Source organism: Ambystoma mexicanum, chromosome 11 (assembly GCF_040938575.1).
Source record: "Ambystoma mexicanum isolate Mex_15411 chromosome 11, UKY_AmexF1_1, whole genome shotgun sequence".
Lineage (NCBI taxonomy): Eukaryota > Metazoa > Chordata > Amphibia > Caudata > Ambystomatidae > Ambystoma > Ambystoma mexicanum.
The window spans coordinates 193,937,515-193,964,854 of NC_090934.1; the positions used below are offsets into that span (position 1 = coordinate 193,937,515).

Sequence of the window (27,340 nt, forward strand, 5' to 3'; positions counted from 1 at the left end):
CATTGTCTGGAGATATAACTTTGGTTGCCTTATCGATCAACCACAACAATGTGCTCTCCTGCCAGCATATAAGAGTCTGCAACAATCCTGTGGAGAAAGGAGAAACACAGAGCATGAGGTACAAGAAAATGAGAGAGACACTGTAATTGAAGGTCTACCTTGGTGTGACTTGATTGTTTTTTCTTTAGCCCAAGTTCCCCTCCAAGCAATTGATGGCTATGTCTCTTGCAATCTTTCTATTTCGTGTGCGCGATCTGTAAATGCCTGTTGGGTGCCTGAGGACAAGGGAGGACGGAAGGAGGGGCGACTCCGTAACCTTGTGGTTCATCTTGGCTAGAGGAGTGAAGGGGCGTTCTCACAGCGTGGCTGAGGAACCTGGTATGCATGGAGTGTGGTATGCATTTCAGGGGAGGGCAAGGGAGGACTGAAGGAGGGGAGACACCGTAACCTTGTGGTTGATCTTGGCTAGAGGAGTGAAGTGGGGGGTCATCTCACAGTGTGGCTGAGGAACCTGGTATGCATGGAGTGTGGTATGCATTTTAGGGCAGGGCGGTGTGAGTTGCCACACAACGTGAGAAGCCTGTGCATACAATCTGAGTAGCGCTTGCACCGAATAGATGAGAGAATCATCTTGGAAGACACAGGAACAACACTTGGGGGGGGGGAGGGGGCAAAGAAAAGAAGAAGACAAAACATCAGGGTTTTTTTGAAACCTCTAGCAAAGCAAGTCAACTTTGAGGTCCAACCTGAAATATCTGATATCGGTGACCGCCGAACTGTATAAATCAGTCTGAGACCTTTCAAATACTTTGAACTCAATTTCCCACCAGCCGTAGCCAGCACAGCCAATGGGCGAGGGGGTCATGGGAATCGTAATCCAAAACATCCGGAGAGCTAGAAGTTGCAGATCCCTGGCATAATGTGCACAGGTTGCGGCAGGCTAATGAACAAGAAGCAGGAGAATCACGGTTCCATGTGTTAAAATCGCAGCAAAAATGGCTGTGGACGCAAAATATTGCGGCAAAAATGCTGTGGTTTTGCCGCCGCAATCCATGTAAAGGATGCGGGGGATACTCCCGCAACCTCTGGACCCATTATACCATTTAAGGGAAGCCGGGGACAGACCCGCTCCCCTTAAATGGTACAATGTGGTATGCCTTTACCGGGTCAAACGACAGCATTTTTGGTGCAAATTCTTTTTATTTTTTTATTTTTTTGCAAAGTCGACATTTTTGCCACGTTTTTATCACTGCATACTGAGAATCACTGCAGAGCAAAGAAGAGAAAATAGAGGCGGCTTGGGTGAGGATTGTTAAGACAAGCGTATGCTACAGAAAATGAAGACCAATGACTGCTTGGAATCTTGGGCTGCTTTCTCCCACTCCTCTGCCCAGTGCTTTTATTTCACTTCTCATTTTCGATTTGTGCTGCAAAGAGACAGCGTGATTTCATTTAACAAATTATGGAAACAAAATTGTTTTCTTTTAATCTCCTTATATAAATTGATGCATAGGCCAAAAATACTAAATAAAATAAAAACACCAACATGACATAGGCTTTGTGCCCTTCCTATGAGCTGGTGACTGTTCGGGTTGTATATGACCAGCCAACATCTAAGTCCCCAGATCAGTCCGTCCTGGCCTGGAAGATTAAGACGTGTTCCTTGGTCTTGGCAACCATTTGTTTTGGTAGACAGCCCCTCGTCTCAGGCAGTGTGTTGCCAAATGGATGCCAGGTCAGAAGAGACAAAGTCAAGTCTTTCTGTCTGCTTCATTTTCTTGGAAAGACTATCCTGGTGCTACACTTAATGGCCGGCCGTTCATGGCAGAGAAGTCTGCCTGAAAATTTTGCTCTGCTTGTAGCAGATAGGATATAATGGTCTGGTGCTGTGTTATTTCATGTTAATATGCTTTTACACTGCACCAAGTCACCACCATAGTAATATCAGAGTGCCTAGGCTAGTCTGTGGAGTGGCGTACTGTGACCCCGCCACAGGTATCCAGGTCTTATTCTGCTGGAAGAAGGAAAATGGAGGGATGTGACCTAGCAGTTCGGGCTGGACTGCCCCTTTGGGGGTGGGACCAAGTCTGATTTGCATATGGTCTTTCCCCTTTCTGTCATGGCTTGGCAGGCGAACAACGATAGTCTGGAGGGTTGCCCAGAGAAATTGCCAGAAGTTTAATATTAATTCTAAACCTTCCAGCCATCATTTCTTTGTTTGCTTTGTTAGAAGGAAAATGAGCAGGGGGAAACTAAGAGGATGGGAAAGCGGGCAGTAGATGCCACAAACACCGGGGGTGAGAGATGTAGCTGTGGAAGAACGTTTTGTGATAGAATGGGGGAACGTCAGTCCTGAACGGTGCACCATGGTTCAATAAAAGGGAGGAGATAGATAGGTCCTAAAGTGTGCCTCCAAGGAACATTAGGAGAAATGTAAGTTATTACACAACGTAATGTCGGATGCAAGAGCGAGGTTCAGAAAATCCTCGAAGGTTTGTGGCTTATTTGCCCAGAGCATCATTATGCATTGTCCCCAGCTTAAACTTCACAATATCAACTCTTTAACTGCCAAGCCTGCGCCAAAGGTTATGTAGTCTGAAATCGAAAAGGTGAATGTGGTCTGTAACAGAAGGTAAGGGAATGGAATGTTCAAACTGGTACAGAAAAATTAAAAAGGCTTGGCACCTTGATTTCTAAGAGGATTTCAAAGAGCTTGTTCCATGTCGTGTCGTGATATGATATGATATGGCATTTACAACGCGCCTATACACAAGTGTTTCAAGGCGTGACGAGGCAAGAGGGGGAACAAAGGGAGGACAGGCAACGATCCTACTAGGCCAGGTGTCAATCAGATCGCGCAAGTGCATGGGAAGGGGGGAAAAAGGAAAAGTGCACAGGGGAAGGGAGAGGGGAAAGTGCAATACATGGGAAAGTGGAATAAATAAGATAAATAAATAACGGCCAGTTGGTGGCAAGTGCAAGGAAGTGCAGACATAAGTGCTGGTAGGGGGACTATAGGGAGACAGAACAACGGTCCCCAGGTACAGGGTTTGCCAGGGAGGCAGTGCAGGTGGGCAAATAACGGGGCCTGGACCAGAGATCAGAAGGGTGGCCAGGTAACCAGTGCAGTTTCAGTCAGGAATTTAGCAGGGGAGAGGGGGAGAGAAAGCAGAAGCAAGGAGGAAGGTTTTGAGGTGCTTCCAGAACCGGAGATGGTTCTCCTCGTGTTTCAGGGAGGCTGTTCCAGAGAGAGGCCCCTGCCGAAGAGAGTGATCTGCCACCAACTCGTTGCTTGGAGAAGCGACTGACCCTGAGGGAGTTGGAGGCGAATGAGCGAAGAGCTCAAGAAGGAAGATATTTATGAAGAGAGAGTTGAAGGTATTGCAGCCCCAGTCCCCAGAAGGCCTTGTGTACAATGCAGAGGGTTTTGAACTTAATCCTCGCAGCCACTAGGAGCCAGTGCAGAGATTTCAGTCCTGGAGAGATACGATCCCTGGGCTTGAGGCCAAGGACAAGTCTCGCAGTCCTGTTCTGGATAAGTTGCAGAGGGCGGAGAGTAGAGGCAGGCAGATTTAGATAAAGGCTGTTACAATAGTCCAGCCTAGAGAGGACCAGGGCTCTGGCGACAGTGAGCTTCTGGGGTAAGGAGAGGAAAGGAAGAATTTCTCTAAGGAGGTGCAGCTGGTAGTGTGACTTCTTAGAGACATCAGAGATGTGAGGGTAGAAGGAGAGTGCAGAGTCGAAGGTGACCCTGAGGTTTTTAGCCTTGCAGGTGGGAGTAGGAAGAGGGCCAAGAGAGGTAGACTTTGTTTTCGTTTGCGGTGAGACAGAATGGTGCCTTACTTGGAAGTAGGCTTTCAAAGTATAGTAATACTTGGCCTGCTATAATGAGAAAGATATAACCTGAACTCATTACGCAGGATGTGTTCATTAAACTGCGAAAGTGGATGTCCAACCAAACAGTATGGCAAGGGAGAGAAGGGCCAGATGACTAACCTTCTGTAGGCAGTGACAGATGGGCGCCATTCTCTGTCATGTTCTGTTACTATGTTTTGACTATTACCATTTGGTTATGACATGCTTTATATAAGAATTTGTGCTAGAGTAAAGCCACCTGACAGGACTGGGGAGCAGCGAGGGAAGCGTTCAGGTCAAAAGCCAACAAATGTGAACACCAGTGCTTGACAACGGTCAGCAATGAGAAGCCCCTCAGCCAGTCAGCCAGCCAGTCAAAGCAGAAGGAACCGGTATGAAACAGATGGAGTATGCCTGAAATCAGACTTGCAGGCAAGAGCAATGGTGATCTGGGCAGCTTGTGCACCTGGAAATCCTATTAATAACAACATTGGGAGTGGCTTGTATGTCAGAAATGCGAATGTGCTGTGTCTGCAACTCCCTAACAAAGGAGCAAAATGGACATTGTTTTTTGTTTTGTTTCAACTTCATGATAACAACAAAATATTTATAGTGCACCAAGTCACAACCACAGTAGTCTAAGAGCAACCTAGGCGTGCCCTCTTATGCACAATTAAGGACATGAACACGCTCTTTGGCTCAGCAGTGGTCAGACTTCTAAGCCTTCCATAGTGCAAGGGTATCATTCAGAGCTTGGGCAAGCTGAAACCATTCCTAAGAAAACACAAATGTCAAACCCTTTCTACTTACTCCCATGGGTGTTAGGAAGACTCCATCAGGAAGGTGCTCTAAAGGGGAGTATGAGGGTTCTATGTGATCATTTCGAATATTAAATCTGCATGCAAAAATTAGTGATTTTGTTCGGTCGAGTTGGTGCGACCTTTAATATTCAAAATACAACACTGTTCAGAGCCCCATCCCCTGAAAACCAATCTCCCGCTTAAAATCAGGGGGGTTTTCTGCCGGAACCCCCTTTTAATCACACACCCCCTCACCGCCATAACTATCTTTGCCCATCCTCCTCACAGACAGTGCAATGCACACTGTCCAACTCACAACATGCACGCAGACACACAAACACTCTCCGCAGCCGACTTCCGTCTTCTTCCAGCCGTCCCCACTGTGCCTGTCAGCCCCTGCGAGCACTCGTGTGCAGTCGGGGCGTGACAGTTGGATTTAGAAGGACCGCTCTGAGAGGTCTCGGAGCGGTCCTTCTAATTTGGTCTGTTTAATTGTCATGAAAATGAAATAGACCATTTCACTTAGTACCGGGTATGAGGGCTGTTCTGCGGTGTACATGCCACTGCATTGACAACAGTGTCTTTCTGTTCTGGACTAGGGTGCACCTGCTTTACTGCACTGTTCTTCCGTGTCCTAGCAACACTAAGTCAGAGCCCCTCTGAATCGCAAAGCTGCAGTCAGCTTTTCTCTCCATTAAGTGCCTGTGTCCCGGGCCCCATACAAAGGCAATAATGAGCGGGGTGCCCGGCATTCTCAAGGCCCCTCTACCGTGACCCACTTTAACTCTCTCATTCTGGAAACCCTAGCCGCAGGCCTTACTTCCTTGGTCCAGTGCCTCACAAGTGCTCAATTTGCTGTCCGTCATAGGGCACAGAAAACACATGAAAAGGCTCCTTCAAGTTCACCCATTTACTAATATACAATCGTTTATCCACTATATGAATTTCTTGCCCTAAATACCTGTTGCCCTAGATTCATTGTTGCCCCATGTATGAAATGTTTGCCCTAGACTCATTATTAATTATTGCCCCCATACTTAACTGTTGCCCTATACTAATTGTTGCACCACTGTATGAATTGATTGCCCTAGATTAATTGCTTCCCCTTCTGTACTTTTCTCCCTGGCATCCTAGATTAATTGCTGCCCGCAGTATTTAACTGGTGACCCAGACTAATTGCTGTTTCCCGGCATCCTAGCTCAATCGTTTCCCACTATGTTTAATTGCCACACTAGATTATTTTCTGCAAGCTCTATTCTCACTAGATTAGAAATTGGAGTGATGCAATACACGCTTGGCCAAGTCATCCAATTATGTAGAATTCAATTTGCTGTTAGTTATACTTCAAATGCATATACAAAGTCCATTTAAGGTTTTGCCGATTGCTTTTAATCTCATAGTTAGCCGACAACTGTTTCAACCCCTAGGTCCTTCTCAAGGCTGTACAATTATTGACACATTCCATACATGGTAGCAAAAAGCATGTATTGGTCAAACAAAAAAATATTAGCAAAACAATATGTGGAATTGGAGGAAGAGAAAATGTAGGATAGATGGTTAATATCGAAAAATAAAAACAATGAAATTTTCAAGCAGAGTAAACAAGAGAAGAACAAGAAGAAGAAATCACATACCAGTGAAGGCCATGGGTGGGGCAAAGAAGAGAATTGCGCAAATGCATACAAATCAACATAAGCAATATCATTAATAAACAAACTCCCATGCTGCATTAGCAATATGACTCTAGTAAAGTAAGACACATCTGGATTTGCAGCTGTTGGAAAGTGTTGGTCAAGTAACATGCAATTAAAGTGACTAGTTTGGAGCAATAGTGTGCGGCACCCTATAGCCTGTGCCCAGTGCTAGAGAGTGGTCTAATGCCATTGTGAAAGATTGCACTAACAACGGTCCCCCTAGGAGACCCATAGGGTGAAAATTTGACTCGGGTGGCGAAGATGGTAAGATGTAAGTCTTACCAAATGTGAATATTTCAGTACCTACAAGGACGGTATGCAGTAATATTAAGTGCTGAATGGACTGCTTGACAATAGAATTCTCACTATTCCCCTTGACCAATATGCGACTCGCCCAATATGCGGCCTTGTAATAAGAAATGATTGGGTGAACTGAGCTGAGTCACGTAACTGCATCCAAGTCCCGGAAAAGCAATGAAAATAAATAGAATTCTGCTGTTGTAAATGTATGCCCTCTCACCCCAGCTCTCATTTTATAGCACTTGCACGTTCTGAATGTTTCAAGAACTTTTTTATTGTTTATTTTTTATTTTATTTTTATAACCCGCCACACACTTATAGGTCTCAGGGCGCAAAAAAAAAAAAACACATTACAAGACAAACTAACGGGAATCAGAATGCAGAGTGGGATGATAGCAGAGTAGCTCAATTAGGAGTATAGCAAGAATACATTAACCACGATCTACCATCGGCTTCCGGTCCGAGGGCCTACTAGAAATCTTGTTACAATTTGCCGGGAAGAAAGGAAGATCGCTCATTCCGCAACCAATTATACAATCTCTATTAGTTTGCATGCACCATCGCCCAGCTTAATCCTGCGCAAAATCTTCAAGTCCAGACTTCTTGCAATCCCATGTCCGATTCTACCACAGAGCCAGGCCATCACCTTATTCCTGAGGGCCTCCTTAAAGATGGAATGACACTGGTAATGAGAATATTTTAAGAACGTTTTTATTTTTGTTTTATACGTTTCCTCATCCTTTCCCCCCTTGTCTTGATGAGCCTTGGAACACTATGCTGCTGTATATTGTGCGTTACAAATAACAAATAATGTAATTTTTTTTTTTTATTGATTTAGCTGGCATAAATCAACTTTACAATATTTTTTTTATGTAGGCCCTATACTTTGTTCCTTGACGCCATTGGATGGATGCCCTAAGTTGGCATCAACCTTCCTGCACTACTAAATCTCTCACCTTCCACCACGCTCTAACGCACCATACACAGACAACTCACAGACGGCTATTTAAAATCCCTCCCTAAAACATCAAACAACAGAAGTCTGTAACTCTTCAACCAGCTTACATATCACCACGTCGGCAATGTATCCTAGCAGAACAAGTACACAAGGCTCCCATCTGGACACAATTCACGCTCTTGCCCTGGATACAGAATGCCTAGAAACAGCCTGCACACTGTGCTTCCGTTCCGAATTGCACACAAAACCACCCACAGCTATATGATATGATATGGCATTTGTACCGCGCCTATACACAAGTGTTCAAGGCGCGACGAGGCAGGGAGGGGGGAACAAGGGGAGACAGACAACGATCCTACTAGGCCAGGTGTCATTCAGATCGCGCAAGTGCATGGGTAGAGGGGAAGGGAAAAGTGCAAGGGGAAACGGAGAGGGGAAAGTGTAGTACAGGGTTAGTAGATACAAGATAAATAATAAGGGCCAGCTGGTGGCCAGTGCAAGGTAAAATCTATCAAGCAGTCTCCCTCGCTTCCCGTCTAACGTAATGCACCCACCTCTTCTGCAGATCCATCAGAGTGGCTGGAGACCATGAACATTGCAGCGGTGCACACTATACAGCCAAGTCACATAACATGTGATGCAGGGGTGTTGCTAGGTCTGGAAAAGACCCAGGGCTAAACTGATGTCGGAACTGTTGGGACTGGGGGCTAGCTAGTCTTTTGGCTGTAGCTCCTGAGATTCTATCTGGGGCTACAATTAAAAGATCAGGGGCTATAGCCCCATTAGCCCCCCCCTAGCAACGCCCCTGATGTGATGTCTCCCCTTGCAAGATGGAGGGCTCCTGCACACTTACCGCAGGGTTCTCCCTCCTTTCCCATCAGACATCTCAGTACCTACGAAGCACTGTGGGTTGACTGCACTACCATGAGCTGCTTTTACAAAACCCTCAGTGCACCCCAGTGCTGCGAGTCTGTTCTCCTGTTCGTTTATCTTCTTTTATGTCCTTTATCTCCTGTTGTTTTACCTAAGCTCCCCGACTTGCAGAGGCCGCTCGTCCATAATGGGGGGCTGGTCCACGACCCACTACCCAGGAGCCAACAGCCAAGAGATAAGCAGAGAGCGGCACATGGATGCACTCCCTCTCTCTTTCCAGGTATCCCGCTGTCTAATGCATGACCATGGAAGAGATGCATGCCCTAGGCCGTCATGTCCAATTGGGAATTCTGGCTGCACCACTGGTGTGAGAGGGGGGGCCCTTCTGTGCACCCTCCTCTCACGGTGACCTTAGGGCATTGACTGCTTAGAGCCCAAGCATGCCTAATGCCTTCATGTCTGGCGCTCTCCAGTGCTTCCTGGTTGCTGGCATGAGTGGTGTGGTTCCTGGCTTGGCAGGATCCTGGAGGCGGGGCACCAGGCTGAACTGTCAAGTAACTAACTATCCATTTGTGTGTGTGTGTCTGTGTGTGAGCTGCCAGTGCCTGCAAGCGTTTGTGTATTTTTGCACTTATGTGTGAGAGGTGCGGTTGTCAGCATGTATATGTATGTATGTGTGTGGAGGGCTATATACGTTTGTTTGCCTACGATTGTGTGTGTGTGTGTGTGTGTGTGTGTGTGTGTGTATGTGCACAGAGGTGGAGAGGGGACAGGGGCAAGAACAAATTTTGGTTATGGGCACCAGCATCATGAAATGAATCGAAAGTGGAGAAGTTAACAAATATTGGGGGCACCGGCGTCATATTCATAAGTGTGAATGGTGATAAATATGGAGGCCACAGCATTATTTAAGTATTTGAAGTGCCAATGATGACATATATTGGTGACCTCCGTGTCATGAAAGTGTTTGTAAGTGGCAATGATGACATATAGGGTAGATACCAGCATCATAAAAGCATTTTACAGTGGGGAATGATGACAGATAATGTGGACGCCAGGTTCATGAATGTGATTTAACGCAATGATAACATATACTGTTGTCGCCAGCATCAAGCAAGTCTTTTACAGTGACATTGATGATATATGGCAGACACCACATCATGAAAGTGTTTTACAGTGGCACTGATGACATATGCTGTTGTCACCAACATTATGAAAGTCTTTTACAGTGACACTGATGATATATGGTGGACACCACATCATGAAAGTGTTTTACAGTGGCACTGATGACATTTACCGTTGTCACCAACATTATGAAAGTCTTTTACAGTGACATTGATGATATATGGCAGACACCACATCATGAAAGTGTTTTACAGTGGCACTGATGACATATGCTGTTGTCACCAACATTATGAAAGTCTTTTACAGTGACACTGATGATATATGGTGGACACCACATCATGAAAGTGTTTTACAGTGGCACTGATGACATTTACCGTTGTCACCAACATTATGAAAGTCTTTTACAGTGACATTGATGATATATGGCAGACACCACATCATGAAAGTGTTTTACAGTGGCACTGATGACATATGCTGTTGTCACCAACATTATGAAAGTCTTAAAGCCAACAGCCAAGAGATAAGCAGAGAGCGGCACATGGATGCACTCCCTCTCTCTTTCCAGGTATCCCGCTGTCTAATGCATGACCATGGAAGAGATGCATGCCCTAGGCCGTCATGTCCAATTGGGAATTCTGGCTGCACCACTGGTGTGAGAGGGGGGGCCCTTCTGTGCACCCTCCTCTCACGGTGACCTTAGGGCATTGACTGCTTAGAGCCCAAGCATGCCTAATGCCTTCATGTCTGGCGCTCTCCAGTGCTTCCTGGTTGCTGGCATGAGTGGTGTGGTTCCTGGCTTGGCAGGATCCTGGAGGCGGGGCACCAGGCTGAACTGTCAAGTAACTAACTATCCATTTGTGTGTGTGTGTCTGTGTGTGAGCTGCCAGTGCCTGCAAGCGTTTGTGTATTTTTGCACTTATGTGTGAGAGGTGCGGTTGTCAGCATGTATATGTATGTATGTGTGTGGAGGGCTATATACGTTTGTTTGCCTACGATTTTGTGTGTGTGTGTGTGTGTGTGTGTATGTGCACAGAGGTGGAGAGGGGACAGGGGCAAGAACAAATTTTGGTTATGGGCACCAGCATCATGAAATGAATCGAAAGTGGAGAAGTTAACAAATATTGGGGGCACCGGCGTCATATTCATAAGTGTGAATGGTGATAAATATGGAGGCCACAGCATTATTTAAGTATTTGAAGTGCCAATGATGACATATATTGGTGACCTCCGTGTCATGAAAGTGTTTGTAAGTGGCAATGATGACATATAGGGTAGATACCAGCATCATAAAAGCATTTTACAGTGGGGAATGATGACAGATAATGTGGACGCCAGGTTCATGAATGTGATTTAACGCAATGATAACATATACTGTTGTCGCCAGCATCAAGCAAGTCTTTTACAGTGACATTGATGATATATGGCAGACACCACATCATGAAAGTGTTTTACAGTGGCACTGATGACATATGCTGTTGTCACCAACATTATGAAAGTCTTTTACAGTGACACTGATGATATATGGTGGACACCACATCATGAAAGTGTTTTACAGTGGCACTGATGACATTTACCGTTGTCACCAACATTATGAAAGTCTTTTACAGTGACATTGATGATATATGGCAGACACCACATCATGAAAGTGTTTTACAGTGGCACTGATGACATATGCTGTTGTCACCAACATTATGAAAGTCTTTTACAGTGACACTGATGATATATGGTGGACACCACATCATGAAAGTGTTTTACAGTGGCACTGATGACATTTACCGTTGTCACCAACATTATGAAAGTCTTTTACAGTGACATTGATGATATATGGCAGACACCACATCATGAAAGTGTTTTACAGTGGCACTGATGACATATGCTGTTGTCACCAACATTATGAAAGTCTTTTACAGTGACACTGATGATATATGGTGGACACCACATCATGAAAGTATTTTACAGTGGCACTGATGACATTTACCGTTGTCACCAACATTATAAAAGTCTTTTACAGTGACATTGATGATATATGGCAGACACCACATCATGAAAGTGTTTTACAGTGGCACTGATGACATTTACCGTTGTCACCAACATTATGAAAGTCTTTTACAGTAACATTGATGATATATAGCAGACACCAGCATCATGAAAGTGTGTTACAGTGGCACACATGACATATACTGTTGTCACTAGGATTAAGAAAGTCCCTTACAGTGACATTGATGATATATGGCGGACACCACATCATGAGAATGTTTTACAGTGGCACTGATTGCATATACTGTGGATACAGATATGACTTAAACATACTATATAACGCAGTACAGCATAAACCGTGGACAGAGATAACATGAAAATGTGTTGTAAAATGCTCCTGTGAACTGTTGATGACTTGACATCCATTGAATTTCTTCAGGAGTTACCCTAAATCGCAGATTGTACATTGTATGGTGTTTGCCCCAATTTAGAGCGCAAAACATTCTGTAAAATTGAAACATTTCAACCAATTATTTTGAATGTTTTCTCAGGAGCCCAACCTCCTCCCCCTAAAAAGAATAGTCTAGGTTGCTTTGAGCTGCCTAGCAGCGCTTGTACACATTTGTGGTATATGCAAGCCCCTCTATTGGTACATTTCACGGCCTTGCAGAGCTGTACATGCGCAAGGACTGAGGGGGTTTGGTATGAGGAAACGGCAATGCTCAGAGATGGGGCAGGAAGGATTTAGCGAGGCTGGCAGAGAGGAAGGCAAAGTGGCAAGAGGGGTAGGGAGAGGGTGGCACGGAGGATTGAAAATGCATAGGCGAAAGGATGGCGAGATGAGAGGGTAGGAGGGGTTGCTGTACAGCAATGGTGAGGAGACCCGATATAGGGGTATGAGGAAGACGGACAACAGGCGGGGCGAGCCGGGCGAGAGGTAAGCAGGAGAGTGAGAAGCAGGGCGAGAGGTAAGCAGGAGAGTGAGAAGCAGGGCGAGAGGTAAGCAGGAGAGTGAGAAGCAGGGCGAGAGGTAAGCAGGTGAGTGAGAAGTAGGGTGAGAGGTAAGCAGGAGAGTGAGAAGTGGGGCGAGAGGTAAGCAGGAGAGTGAGAAGCGGGGCGAGCGGTAAGCAGGAGAGTGAGAAGCGGGGCGAGAGGTAAGCAGGAGAGTCAGAAGCAGGGCGGGAGGTAAGCAGGTGAGTGAGAAGCAGGGCGAGAGGTAAGCAGGAGAGTTAGAAGTGGTGTGAGAGGTAAGCAGGAGAGTGAGAAGCGGGGCGAGAGGTAAGCAGGAGAGTGAGAAGCAGGGCGAGAGGTAAGCAGGAGAGTGAGAAGCGGGGCGAGAGGTAAGCAGGAGAGTGAGAAGCGGGGCGAGAGGTAAGCAGGAGAGTGAGAAGCAAGGCGAGTGGTAAGCAGGAGAGTGAGAAGCAGGGCGAGAGGTAAGCAGGAGAGTGAGAAGCAGGGCGAGAGGTAAGCAGAAGTGTTACAAGCAGGGCGAGAGGTAAGCAGGAGAGTGAGAAGCGGGGCGAGAGGTAAGCAGGAGAGTGAGAAGCAGGGCGAGAGGTAAGCGGGAGAGTTAGAAGCAGGGCGAGAGGTAAGCAGGAGAGTGAGAAGCGGGGCGAGAGGTAAGCAGGAGAGTGAGAAGCGGGGCGAGTGGTAAGCAGGAGAGTGAGAAGCGGGGCGAGAGGTAAGCAGGAGAGTGAGAAGCAGGGCGAGAGGTAAGCAGGAGAGTGAGAAGCAGGGCGAGAGGTAAGCAGGAGAGTGAGAAGCAGGGCGAGAGGTAAGCAGAAGAGTTACAAGCGGGGCGAGAGGTAAGCAGGAGAGTGAGAAGTGGGGCGAGAGGTAAGCAGGAGAGTGAGAAGCGGGGCGAGCGGTAAGCAGGAGAGTGAGAAGCGGGGCGAGAGGTAAGCAGGAGAGTCAGAAGCAGGGCGGGAGGTAAGCAGGCGAGTGAGAAGCAGGGCGAGAGGTAAGCAGGAGAGTTAGAAGTGGGGTGAGAGGTAAGCAGGAGAGTGAGAAGTGGGGCGAGAGGTAAGCAGGAGAGTGAGAAGCAGGGCGAGAGGTAAGCAGGAGAGTGAGAAGCGGGGCGAGAGGTAAGCAGGAGAGTGAGAAGCGGGGCGAGAGGTAAGCAGGAGAGTGAGAAGCAAGGCGAGTGGTAAGCAGGAGAGTGAGAAGCAGGGCGAGAGGTAAGCAGGAGAGTGAGAAGCAGGGCGAGAGGTAAGCAGGAGAGTGAGAAGCAGGGCGAGAGGTAAGCAGAAGTGTTACAAGCAGGGCGAGAGGTAAGCAGGAGAGTTAGAAGTGGGGCGAGAGGTAAGCGGGAGAGTTAGGAGCAGGGCGAGAGGTAAGCAGGAGAGTGAGAAGCGGGGCGAGAGGTAAGCAGGAGAGTGAGAAGCGGAACGAGAGGTAAGCAGGAGAGTGAGAAGCGGGGCGAGTGGTAAGCAGGAGAGTGAGAAGCAGGGCGAGAGGTAAGCAGGAGAGTGAGAAGCAGGGCGAAAGGTAAGCAGAAGTGTTACAAGCAGGGCGAGAGGTAAGCAGGAGAGTGAGAAGCGGGGCGAGAGGTAAGCAGGAGAGTGAGAAGCAGGGCGAGAGGTAAGCGGGAGAGTTAGAAGCGGGGTGAGGTAAGTGGGAGAGTGAGAAGCGGGGCGAGAGGTAAGCAGGAGAGTGAGAAGCGGGCGAGAGGTAAGCAGGAGAGTGAGAAGCAGGGCGAGAGGTAAGCAGGAGAGTGAGAAGCAGGGCGAGAGGTAAGCAGAAGAGTTACAAGCAGGGCGAGAGGTAAGCAGAAGTGTTACAAGCAGGGCGAGAGGTAAGCAGGAGAGTGAGAAGCGGGGCGAGAGGTAAGCAGGAGAGTGAGAAGCGGGGCGAGAGGTAAGCAGGAGAGTGAGAAGCGGGGCGAGAGGTAAGCAGGAGAGTGAGAAGCGGGGCGAGTGGTAAGCAGGAGAGTGAGAAGCAGGGCGAGAGGTAAGCAGGAGAGTGAGAAGCAGTGCGAAAGGTAAGCAGAAGTGTTACAAGCAGGGCGAGAGGTAAGCAGGAGAGTGAGAAGCGGGGCGAGAGGTAAGCAGGAGAGTGAGAAGCAGGGCGAGAGGTAAGCGGGAGAGTTAGAAGCGGGGTGAGAGGTAAGCGGGAGAGTGAGAAGCTGGGCGAGAGGTAAGCAGGAGAGTGAGAAGCGGGGCGAGAGGTAAGCAGGAGAGTGAGAAGCAGGGCGAGAGGTAAGCAGGAGAGTGAGAAGCAGGGCGAGAGGTAAGCAGAAGAGTTACAAGCAGGGCGAGAGGTAAGTAGGAGAGTGAGAAGCAGGGCGAGAGGTAAGCAGGAGAGTGAGAAGCAGGGCGAGAGGTAAGCAGGAGAGTGAGAAGCAGGGCGAGAGGTAAGCAGGAGAGTGAGAAGCAGGGCGAGAGGTAAGCAGGAGAGTGAGAAGCAAGGCGAGAGGTAGGCAGGAGAGTGAGAAGCAGGGCGAGAGGTAAGCAGGAGAGTGAGAAGCAGGGCGAGCGGTAAGCAGGAGAGTGAGAAGCAGGGCGAGAGGTAAGCAGGAGAGTGAGAAGCGGGGCGAGAGGTAAGCAGGAGAGTGAGAAGTAGGGCGAGAGGTAAGCAGGAGAGTGAGAAGCGGGGCGAGAGGTAAGCAGGAGAGTGAGTAGCGGGGCGAGAGGTAAGCAGGAGAGTGAGAAGCAGGGCGAGAGGTAAGCAGGAGAGTGAGAAGCAGGGCGAGAGGTAAGCAGGAGAGTGAGAAGCAGGGCGAGAGGTAAACAGAAGAGTTACAAGCGGGGCGAGAGGTAAGCAGGAGAGTGAGAAGCAGGGCGAGAGGTGAGCAGAAGAGTGAGAAGCGGGCGAGAGGTAAGCAGGAGAGTGAGAAGCAGGGCGAGAGGTAAGCAGGAGAGTGAGAAGCAGGGCGAGAGGTAGGCAGGAGAGTGAGAAGCAGGGCGAGAGGTAAGCAGAAGAGTTACAAGCAGGGCGAGAGGTAAGCAGAAGAGTTACATGCAGGAGAGTGAGAAGCAGGGCGAGAGGTAAGCAGGAGAGTGAGAAGCAGGGCGAGAGGTAAGCAGGAGAGTTACAAGCAGGGCGAGAGGTAAGCAGGAGAGTGAGAAGCAGGGCGAGAGGTAAGCAGAAGAGTTACAAGCAGGGCGAGAGGTAAGCAGGAGAGTGAGAAGCAGGGGGAGAGGTAAGCAGGAGAGTGAGAAGCAGAGCGAGAGGTAAGCAGAAGAGTTACAAGCAGGGCGAGAGGTAAGCAGGAGAGTGAGAAGCAAGGCGAGAGGTAAGCCGGAGAGTGAGAAGCAAGGCGAGAGGTAAGCCGGAGAGTGAGAAGCAGGGCGAGAGGTAAGCAGGAGAGTGAGAAGCAGGGCCGGGGGTAAGCAGGAGAGTGAGAAGCAGGGCGAGAGGTAAGCAGGAGAGTGAGATGCAGGGTGAGGGGTAAGCAGGAGAGTGAGAAGCAGGGCGAGAGGGACCAAATGGAGGCAAGAGGTGAACATTAGGAGTAAGGCAGAAGGGGGCGAGGAGGTGATGTAGGATGAGCTGAGCATGATGGTGGGAGGGCGTCAGGCAGAAAAGTGAGACAGAGGTTGGAGAGCAAGAAGGGGGTTTATAAGAGTGGGGGGACCGGAAGAGAAGTTTGAACATGAGAGGAAGGATGAGAAGGAAAGAGAGCACGACTGTGTGTGTCTCTTGAGAGAGAGGAGGAAGGTCAAGAGGCACAGAGGTGAGAGAAAGGATGAAAGAGGAGGAGTGAAAGAGTGCGGAAAAGAAGGGGTATGAGAAAAAGAAGTGGAGGAAGTGATTGTGAACGGGATGGAAGAGTCACGAGAGAGCACGTGCGATGGAAGAAAGGATTGACAGTTGTGGCAACAAGGAAAAAGAAAAGGTAAGAGGAAAGAGAAGTGAGTGGAATGGAGGGGAGCAAAGAGGAGGAGCGTATAAAAGCAGATGGTAGAAGAAAAGGAGACCACGGTGTAAGAAGGAAGCCATTTAGAGAGCAAAGCAAAGGGCTCCGTTTCTGGATTCCAGTGTGTGTCCCAAATGATAGCATGCAATCAGGACCGGCGTTAAACAGGTGCAGCTGCACTTGGCCTCGCGCTCATGGGGCCCCACACAGTCGCTGACCCTCTCTCTCCCTGGAAAGAGAGGGTCGCCTCTGAGAATCTCCAGCGCTGCTGTCTCCTGTTACAGAACCTAGTAGCTGCCGCTCCATGCAGCCTGTACAGAGACTCGGATTGCGGAAGCCAGCCAGGCCTGGCTGTGGCAAGAGGGTGATGTGGCGACGCGGGCTGACTGTAACACAATTGTCACCGTTTTGCCCAATTGTCTCCATCCACAGCGCGCCCTGGAAAGGGGTGCTGACAGCCCGTTAATGACCTGCAAATACTGCCGGTCATTAACGGACTGCCGGCAGAGCAACTACTCCTTTGTTCCGAGTGCTCTTTTCCTTTGCATATGTTTAGGTATTTGCAATGTTGAGACAGACTTTCCCATCTGAAAGACCCCTCACAGATCGTTACCTAGCCAATAGGGCTCCCGTCAGTGCCAAATGCCCAAACATATCCAAAAGGAGAGAAAGCTCCCTTTTAAACAGTCATGATGCCGATGACTGACATACAAAAAAGGTACTGCTTTGGATTACTTGACAAATGTTCTATGCAGTGGCAGATTTAAGGCAAAAGGCCCCGTGGGCAGCATTTAAGGCAAAAGGCCCCGTGGGCAGCACCTGACCCGCCCTAGGTCGGCGGGTCAAGGAGGTGGAGCTTAGGGTGGGCGTAGTTAATTGCAGTCACGAGTGCACAATGGCAAACTTTAGGGACAAAAGCTATTTTTATTATAAAGTTGTCTTTATTACAGTTACCTGTGTCTGGGTGTCTGACTAACTGGAAACAGCTGGGCCTCCTCAGCAGGCTTTGCTATCAATGGTAATATTGGAGGATCAAGCCTGAAACTAATGTTGGAAATGAAGATGTTTCAAGGTTAAGGGCGAAAGAGAATTACAGCTTATGAAGACTTGACAATTTCCTAGGCTCTAAGAAAGCTAGTTGGATCTAATGCTTGTAATTACACCTGTGCAAATGTTTCACAAAAGTACCAAACCATGTCGAAATATGTCTTTAATAAGTACATGTCGCAGTACAATAAATTCATTATTGTGCAAAAAATAAAAACAGTTCCTTTATAGACATTATTGTGCAATTAGTGAAGTAAAAACACAATTGCCAGCTAAGCTTCATAAAATAATGCAATGAGAATATATCAATAATAAAGTGCCCATTCATATATTGCACACCACAACATTATCTTGGTTTACACAGGAAAACCTGGCATCCAGGATGGGGAAAACAAATGTATAATCACATTCTTTTGCATGACATGTTTCTATAATGTATATATATTGTCAGGTGCCTTTATTATGTGATTTGTGAACCTTTCAAGGCATTGCTAGACAAATAATAATTTACTCCTTTGATTACCAAGCCTTAAAAATACTGATATGAAGTGTACCTGGGAAGATATGTGGTCAAGTTCTTACATCTCCACCTTGGACAGAATCCTGGTTTTGATACTTAAAGTGTTTAATCCTGGGAAAATCATGCAATCTCATCGTGCCTGATCTACCAACATTGGGAGCCAATAAAAGCAATTCACGTTGCAACTTTTCTGATTGCCCACCCCACGTGCCACCCATTATCCTAAATTATGATCATTATGTGTGTATGCTCTTGTACTTGTTTGTTTGTTTATTTGTAATGTGCACCAGACCCGAGGGTATCAGGGAGCAGGAGAACGTTGGATACAAGGAGACTTTCATCTTAGGGTTACATAATATAAATATTACAAATAATAAACTTCATGCCACACCTGCATAACTCAGTGCCCCACTTGGGCCACCCCAGCCAAAAGAGTCTGGACAGCCACTGGAAAACACACTTTAAGCATTTGTGTGGTGCATTTGTTGTTTGGGGGCCCACACTGGGCGGAAAGTCCACTGTCAAGACTGCCAACAACTGGTCTGTGGACCAAGTGAAGTGACACTTATGTTTTTGCCCCTCAAGGTGCCTCATTGATTGTACTGACCCCCACTCTTTTACCATTCTATCACCGCCTGGGGCCTGATAGCCATTGCTGTGGGTTTATGTGGTATATAGAAGACATCAAAATTCTGCATCAACTATACTGGGTACATTGTAAATGCGAAAAACCCCATGCTTCCTGCCTGCATTTCCTCAACACCTGGATGTGCACTAATTGGCTTAAACTGCCTGCATCACAAAGCTGTCACAACCAAGCACCACTCTATGCACCAACGCGTCTCGGTTTCATGGGAAACTTAATCTCTTCCTCCGGGACCCTGCTTTTTTGCCCCCCTCTTGCTCACCTCCTTTGAAGCCACTTGTGGCATTCAGCGTTTTACAACTCAAAAATATATAACTAAATGCAATACATAGCTTCCAAATAGATCCATGTTATGAGGGTCTCCTTTGTCCAGTCCAAGCTTTTTAACCAACAACATGTTGAATGCTGGGATTTGAAGTCCTTTGTTTATAATAAAAGGTTGAACTGCACGCGATACCGTGAAATGTGATGTTGACCATCCAGGACGGAAGAGGGTGGCCCCCAGGATATGAGGAGGGTTTTGGGGGGGGTGGGCCGGTGCGTCACCTCATGGTGTCACCCACTCGGCCCGCCTGACTTCCATGGCGGAAGGAACCCTAATGACGCCTAATGCACCCTAATAATCACCAGCACCTGTCACAGCCCTGCATTTTCTCTGGGAGGTTATATAACATGTGTTATATCACCCAACTGCATGTGACTCACTCATTCCAACATAGATCAGTTTTGTCTTGAACACACTGGGCAGAAATAACCAAGCATTACTCCTATCTTTTTCCACAATGCCTCTTACTGCACATATTCCATTACAATCATCCTCCTCGGCTACCGACAAACGTGCACTCGTCCCTAACCGTTTTGCAATAGATTTATGCAGCACCACCGCTGCTTGCAAACGCAATTAAAGTTAAATTGTGGAACTGCTATAATGGCTGGGATGCAGATAAAAACGTGAGCAAAGCCGGTCTTAAAACGCTGTCAGGGGCTGCTTAATTAAATCAGTCATTTCTCAAGCCCCAGGGACACTCAGTCCAGGAAGAGCTCCTTTCAACATAATACCCCTGGAAAATTGCTTTTCCTACATCTGGGAGGATAGCTCAGGGGCAACGCGTCAAGACAAATCATGGCAATACCGGTTCGAATCGCGGGCTCGCGCGTGTTATAAAAGAATAATTATAATCCAATGAAATTATAATGTCAACAGGACAGCGCCATTGTTTTTTCATGTGGAGGATGTCGCGTGCGGTGGAGATGGATTTCGGCTGTCCACTACAGACACAATGGTGGTTGTTTCCATAGGCCCTGCACCTCATAGTGTCACCCACTGCGGTCTGCACCTGCTGCACCCCATAGTGACGCCACTGACTGGAGTCACAGCAGAAAGGGCCTTGTGTCCTGTGTTTCAGAGAGAGACAGGGAAGGAAAGGGGCGGGGCAGGGCTCAGGGGCCCGCTCACCGTTTGTCCACCTGCCGACCGTTAAATCCGCGTCTGGTTCTATGCACCATACACAACAGGACTTTGGAAGTCTGTGACATAGGTAATTATTATCCCGTGATTTTACTAAATTTGTTTAATTAATTCTCAAAGTGCTTGAAGTAGTGTTGTAAAAAAACGGTTTGTATTATTTTGCATTCTGGACTTCTAGTTTTCTGGTGAGTTTGTGGATTATGAAGCTGAGGGAATTTTCCTTTGGCTGAACATGTTTCTCTGAGAATTTACACATTGTAAGGTTGCCTTAATTTGAAATGTGTATAAGTAAACTATCAGATTTCTCACGTTTTACGTGGCCATGCGTGAGGTCATCCAGTCATGTTTTTTCCCTTTGGATTCGGGGACTTGCCGCTAGAAAATTCTGGGTATAAACAGGACTGGGTAGATTACTCACGCATGCCCATGGGAAACCTGAAAGCTATAAGACAGTATTATTGCAAAATGTAAACATTTGGAACACGTGGAGTTTAGAAGGCATATGTTCAAGTGCCTGAACTCTAGAGTGTGTTAAAATCTCAGCTTCACCGTTTAACTACAGTGTGTGATCCTGGGCAAATAATGTAATCCCTTGTAGTATAGATGACTGGCCTCTGCAGAGGGAAAATTAGCACAAAGCCAACATCAAGACTGATTACCCCTCTCTTTATCCCAAAGTTGTCAAACAGGGCCCTGCACGTTATCGTCTGTTGTTTTGTCCACGGATACATGATTTTAGCACTTCATATTTATGAAGTGCTATGAAGTGCTCATGTATCCGTGTTGGAAAACCCTATGTAGGGTCTTCTAGAAAATTATGTGTGACTTACTTCAGGTGTAAGATAGATCAATGATACACCAGAAAAAAAAAGAATAACATTTTCTTTTCTTTCATGTTGTTTTGACTAATGTCCAATTTTAATTTTCTGTGATTTACTTGACCTATCGATTGGATCTATGATTCTAAGTCCCTTACTAACCCCCCGCCCCCTGTTTTGTATCGCAGTCTGTTGTTTTATTGAATGTTTCTATTAAGTGTTTTTAGATATTAATAAAATGATTGATTATTTGAATATTTAGTTTTTGTGGAGCTTTTGTCTTCCACTGGATGTGAAGACAGTGGATAACGTGCAGGGCCCTGTTTGACAACTTTGGGATAAAGAGAGGAGTAATCAATCTTGATGTTCGCTTTGTGTTAATTTTCCCTTTCATGTTCAAATATTATTCCCCCAAGAACAAAAAATCTGGGAAAACTCAATTCTTCCTTACCTGGCCTCAGCAGAGCCATCATTGCCAGTCACCAAAGTAGAATGGGCCATCCAGAGTACTGCCCCACAGTAACATGAGTGAAACTCTTTGCTATGCCCTGTTAGGCTATGTTGTTGAATCTTGTATAGCACACAGTCTACCAAAAAAACAGCAAGTGTCTATGTGTGCATGTTGGGGTCAAGGGTCAGGACGACGACTAGAAAGTACATGTATGCTTCGTGTGCCTGCTGAGATCTATGTTTAAACTGCTGGCCGTGGTTCCAATCCCCTCAAGTTTCATGGTTCCGAGGACAGGCTGGAGTGCTGTCACTTCTGGTGACGTCATCATGTGCAAATTAATTTGCCACCCTTGGCCCCACAATTCCTACCATACAGTGATCCACAGGGAGACTGCAGTCTAGGGAGAGCAGGAAAAGTGTGACCCTGACACAGAAGCGGCGTGTACCTAGAGTGACCCCAGTCCAGACCACAGTGGCTCAGGCACGGGGTGACAGAAAACCTGAGTGGGGCTGATCTGCAGTGAACTCGATCCAGAGAAACCCACACAAGTTGAGACACTTCTCTGGAGAGACGCAGGCACAGAGGGACCGGGATCCCAATTATCCCCCAAATGGACAGACCTAGTACCAGAGTAGCCTAGAGACAAGGTGAGCAAGGCACCCTGTGACGCGCTCCAGCTATGGGCCTTAGCTGTTTCTATGAGAACAGCAATGCTTGCGCTCGTGTGTCACCTGCATACATTAGATGCTCAGCTGCCGGAAGTGGCTTTGGTGCATCTGTCTGTCCTTGAGCAGAATCTAGATGGCTTTGGGTCGACCTGCTAGCCATGGTCTGTCTTCTTTGGACAACTGCTATAGATGACCTGTCACACAAAGGGGCGTATTGTGAATACGAAGAGAACGGCATCAGTGCAGGAGCATCCATTCCAAAATAGAGTAGAATCCAGACACCAGCCTAGTAGCACCTAGACCTCCAGCCTAGGCATGGCATCAGTGCAGGAGCATTCATCCTTCAGCAGAGTAGAATCCAGACACCAGCCTAGTAGCACCTAGACCTCCAGTCTAGGCATGGCATCAGTGCAGGAGCATCCATTCCTAAACAGAGTAGAATCCAGACACCAGCCTAGTAGCACCTAGACCTCCAGCCTAGGCACGGCATCAGTGCAGGAGCATTCATCCTTCAGCAGAGTAGAATCCAGACACCAGCCTAGTAGCACCTAGACCTCCAGTCTAGGCATGGCATCAGTGCAGGAGCATCCATTCCTAAACAGAGTAGAATCCAGACACCAGCCTAGTAGCACCTAGACCTCCAGCCTAGGCACGGCATCAGTGCAGGAGCATTCATTCTTCAGCAGAGTAGAATCCAGACACCAGCCTAGTAGCACCTAGACCTCCAGTCTAGGCACGGCATCAGTGCAGGAGCATCCATTCCTAAACAGAGTAGAATCCAGACACCAGCCTAGTAGCACCTAAACCTCCAGCCTAGGCACGGCATCTGTGCAGGAGCATTCATCCTTCAGCAGAGTAGAATCCATACACCAGCCTAGTAGCACCTAGACCTCCAGTCTAGGCACGGCATCAGTGCAGGAGCATCCATTCCTAAACAGAGTAGAATTCAGACACCAGCTTAGTAGCATCTAGACCTCCCGCACAGGCACGGAATCTGTGCAGGAGCATCCATCTTTCAGCAGAGTAGAATCTAGCATCAGCTTAGTAGCACCTAGACCACTCGTCTAGGCATGGCATCAGTGCAGTAGCATACATCCTTCAGCAGAGTAGCATCTAGCACCAGTTTAGTAGCACCTAGACCGCCAGCCTAGGCATGGCATCAGTGCAGGGGCATCCATCCTTCAGCAGACTAGAATCCAGACACCAGCTTTGTAGCACCTATACCTCTATCCTAGGTACGGCATCAGTGCAGGAGAATCCATCCTTCAGCAGAGTTGATTCTAGCACCAGTTTACCTTCAGCAGAGTAGAATCTAGCACCAGTTTAGTAGCACCAAGACCTCCCGCCTAGGCACGGCATCAGTGCAGGAGCATCCATCCTTCAGCAGGTTAGAATCCAGACACCAGCTTAGTAGCACCTAGACCTCATGCCTAAGCACGGCATCAGTGCAGGAGCATCAATCCTTCAGCAGAGTAGAATCTAGCACCAGTTTAGTAGCACCTAGACCTCCTGCCTAAGCACGGCATCAGTGTAGGAGCATGCTTCCTTCAGCAGAGTATAATCCAGACTCCAGCTTAGTAGCACCTAGACCTCCTGCCTAAGCACGGCATCAGTGCAGGAGCATGCTTCCTTCAGCAGAGTATAATCCAGACTCCAGTTTAGTAGCACCTAGACCTCCTGCCTAAGCACGGCATCAGTGCAGGAGCATCAATCCTTCAGCAGAGTGTAATCCAGACACCCCTCCATCCTAGGTATGGCATCAGTGCAGGAGCATCCATCCCTGAGCAGAGTAGGATCCCGACACCAGCTTAGGACCTTCTGGACCTAAGGCATATGAGGGTCTTGCACCCAGCCTAGAAGAAAGTAGGCCTCTTCCAAGAGGAGCATTATATCAAGGAGATCAATGGGAAAGATTTGATGGTGCCTAATGTCTAAAAGTATGGATGAATGACCCCTGCAGGAGCGTTACGTCAGGGGAGGTGGACAAGCAGAACATCCTGGAGCCTTATACTATAGGCCATGCATGAGCACAGCCAGTAAATCCTTATATTGGAGGAGATGGATGAGCATGTCTTGCAGGGCAGGGGGAGCAGCCAATCGGGTTCTTTGGATCGAAGGCTGAAACTGCTAATCTCAGCCCACTTTCCATGGAACCTGAAATCTGCTTCCCCAGCCCGCACTGCTATCTTCCCCCCACACTTTTATTTTTCCTGTTAACCCACCAAACTTAACTTTTTGCTCGGCAGCGACGGACCCCCTGCTGCCTCTCTGTGGCCACCATGGAAAGGGAAGAGTGGCTCCTTTATGGAGGCCCACCTTCGACATCCATGGCGGCCATCTTGAGACAGTATTTTCATTCAATGAACGGGGCGCAGGCTGCATCCTGTCCATTGAATAAATATACAATTTTCTTTGCACCCCAGGTTTCAGGAGTGGAAACCCAGGGTGCTAATAGCACCCGTTCCAAGGGCTGGAAAGGATGCTAAAGTCCCGGGCCCTCGTTAAATGCCTTCTTATCTAATATAGACATGCATGTTTTCCTTATATCAGGAACAATGTTTGGGTACCTCTCATTGGTGACTTAAATAAGTGGTGATGGACATGCATCTCTGGTGCCTGATATAAAGGGAAATGAACGAGTACTGCCCAATGCAGCCTTGTGTTAGAGTTGTGCACGAAACCTCTTTGTTTGGCCTGATATCAGGAATGATAGTTGAGGACCCATCAATGGAGTCTGATCATGGGTTGTTGGTAGGACAACACCTAATGGAGTTTCAAATGCGTGGTAGACAATGGCCATGTCTCATGGAGTCTTTTATCAAAGACAGTAGATAGGCCCTCGTTGCAGACCCTTGTAATGTAGGCAATGGATAAGCAGTGCCTACTGGGGCCTTATACCACACGTAATGGCAGAGCAGCAATAATGTAATCCTTAAATCATGTGGACGATGAATCACTTTTTTTTCGCAGAAACCTTCCATTGAAGTTGATGGACAAGTACCTACTATTGGCGATATACCCAAGGCAGTTGATGGGGACCTTCGCTCGTATCCTTGTCCAGGGAGTCAACGAGTGCACTTGCCAGTGGAGCCATATAACAAGAGCAAAGGACAAACACCTCTGCAACGTTTGATGGGCTGGCCCCTCCTGCTGGAACCTTCTTCTGCGGCTAATGAGATGATCTCCCCACCGGAAAATAAAACATCATGGGTAAAGGGTCGATTAGGTGCGCACTGGTGGAACTTGGTCCTCCGGGCGATGGATGGGAGGGAGCCTTCGCCAGAACTGCGTTTCAGAGTGCTACATGTCCTGGAGCTTTATTTGGGGGCAATAAAAGAGAACCTCTCGCTGGATCCCTAAAGGAAGGACAATGAAGAAGTAGCTATGCTTGGAGCCTTCCATTGGTGGTGATGACAGAGCACCTCCTACCACAGCCTCATATCAATGCGATGGTCAGGCATATACTGCAGTAGCCTCATAGAAACAGTGCTAGACAGATGACTTCTGATGAGGCTTTATATCCACGGAAATGGATGGGTACCTCCCAATGTAGCCTTCTACGGAGGGTGTTGGATAGACAGCTCCCAATGGCGCCTTGGATCACAAGAGATGGATGTGTTCTGTGGATCCTAAAAGGGCGATTTATTGGCAACTCTTCATGGCATTGAATGCACTACTCCTGCTGCAGCCTTATATTAAGGAAGATGGAAGAACACCCTCTGCTAAAGCCATCTACAGGGGGCGATGCACAAGTACCACCAAGGATCCTTATATCGATGCGATGGATGGGCACCTGCTGCGGCAGGGCGATGGGAGAATACCCTGATGCAGACTTCTACAGTGGGCGATAAATGGACACCTCCTATGGCAGGTCGATGGATGAGTACTCTGGTGCAGTCTTCTACAGGGGGCGATGGACGAGTATCACCAAGGATCCTTATATCGATGCGATGGATAGGCACCTTGTGCGGCTGGCCGATGGATGAGAACCATGATGCAACTTTCTACAGTGGGCGATGAATGGGCACCTCCTGCAGCAGGGCAATGGATGAGTACCCTGATGCAACCTTCTACAGTGGGCGATAAATGGGCACCTCCTGTGGCAGGTCGATGGATGAGGACCCTGGTTCACCCTTCTACAGTGGGCGATGAATGGGCACCTTCTGTGGAAGGGTGATGGATGAGAACCTTGGTGCAGTCTTCTACAGTGGGCAATGAATGCGAACCTCCTGCGTTAGGGCGATGGGCAGGAACCCTGCTGCAGCCTTCCACAGTGGGCGATGGCTGGGCACCTCCTGCTGTAACCCCACAGTGGAGTCTTATATTAAAGGCAATGGGGAGTATCTCTTGCTACAGCTTTATATTGAGGTGTGTTACCCGTGTATGAAGTAGCAACATCTTAATCCTGTAGCTCTGAGCCTGGGTCACATTGAGCGTCTTTTGGTCTTCTTAATCCTGTAGCTCTGAGCCTGGGTCACATTGAGCGTCCTTTGGTCGTCTTAATCCTGTAGCTCTGACCCTGGGTCACATTGAGCGTCCTTTGGTCGTCTTAATCCCGTAGCTCTGATCCTGGGTCACATTGAGCGTCCTTTGGTCGTCTTAATCCCGTAGCTCTGAGCCTGGGTCACATTGAGCGCCCTTTGGTCGTCTTAATCCCGTAGCTCTGAGCCTGGGTCACATTGAGCGCCCTTTGGTCGTCTTAATCCCGTAGCTCTGAGCCTGGGTCACATTGAGCGTCCTTTGGTCGTCTTAATCCCGTAGCTCTGAGCCTGGGTCACATTGAGCGTCCTTTGGTCATCTTAATCCCGTAGCTCTGAGCCTGGGTCACATTCAGTGTCCTTTGATCATCTTAATCCTGTAGCTCGGAGCATGGGTCACATTGAGCGTCCTGTGACATTGTATGGATGATCCAAATTGAACGTCCCATTGAAACTCAAATGCACAGCACAGGATATTCTGAAGGTCACTGCTGGAAATTGGTCATTATTTGGTTAAAAAGGTTTGACTGGACCGTCCAAATATAAATTAATTGCAACCTAGCCGATCCCCACGTGAGTTTGTCTTTCCTGGCCCAACACTGCTTGTGCAAATACTCTTCTCACTACGTTTTATCGGAGCACGTTTGTGACACACACACACACTCGCGCGGGGACGCACGCCACAACCTACTACAATCCACACCAGCGGCAGAGCCCAATTTTAAGCCACTCACCTGATTGGTATGCTCCCTGCGCAAAGACTGTCCTGGCAAATGCAGGAGAGTGGGTCTTAAAATACCCCAC

The 27,340-nt window shown here is 47.8% G+C and overlaps 1 long non-coding RNA gene across 1 annotated transcript; it reads right to left on the reverse strand.

The window, feature by feature from the left end:
* On the reverse strand, positions 1 to 27,340 carry LOC138503222 (uncharacterized). The gene is made up of 3 exons (XR_011279587.1): positions 27,271 to 27,340; positions 17,395 to 17,484; positions 1 to 87 (listed from the first exon to the last, which is right to left on the reverse strand). It is a non-coding gene; the product is annotated as an uncharacterized lncRNA (long non-coding RNA).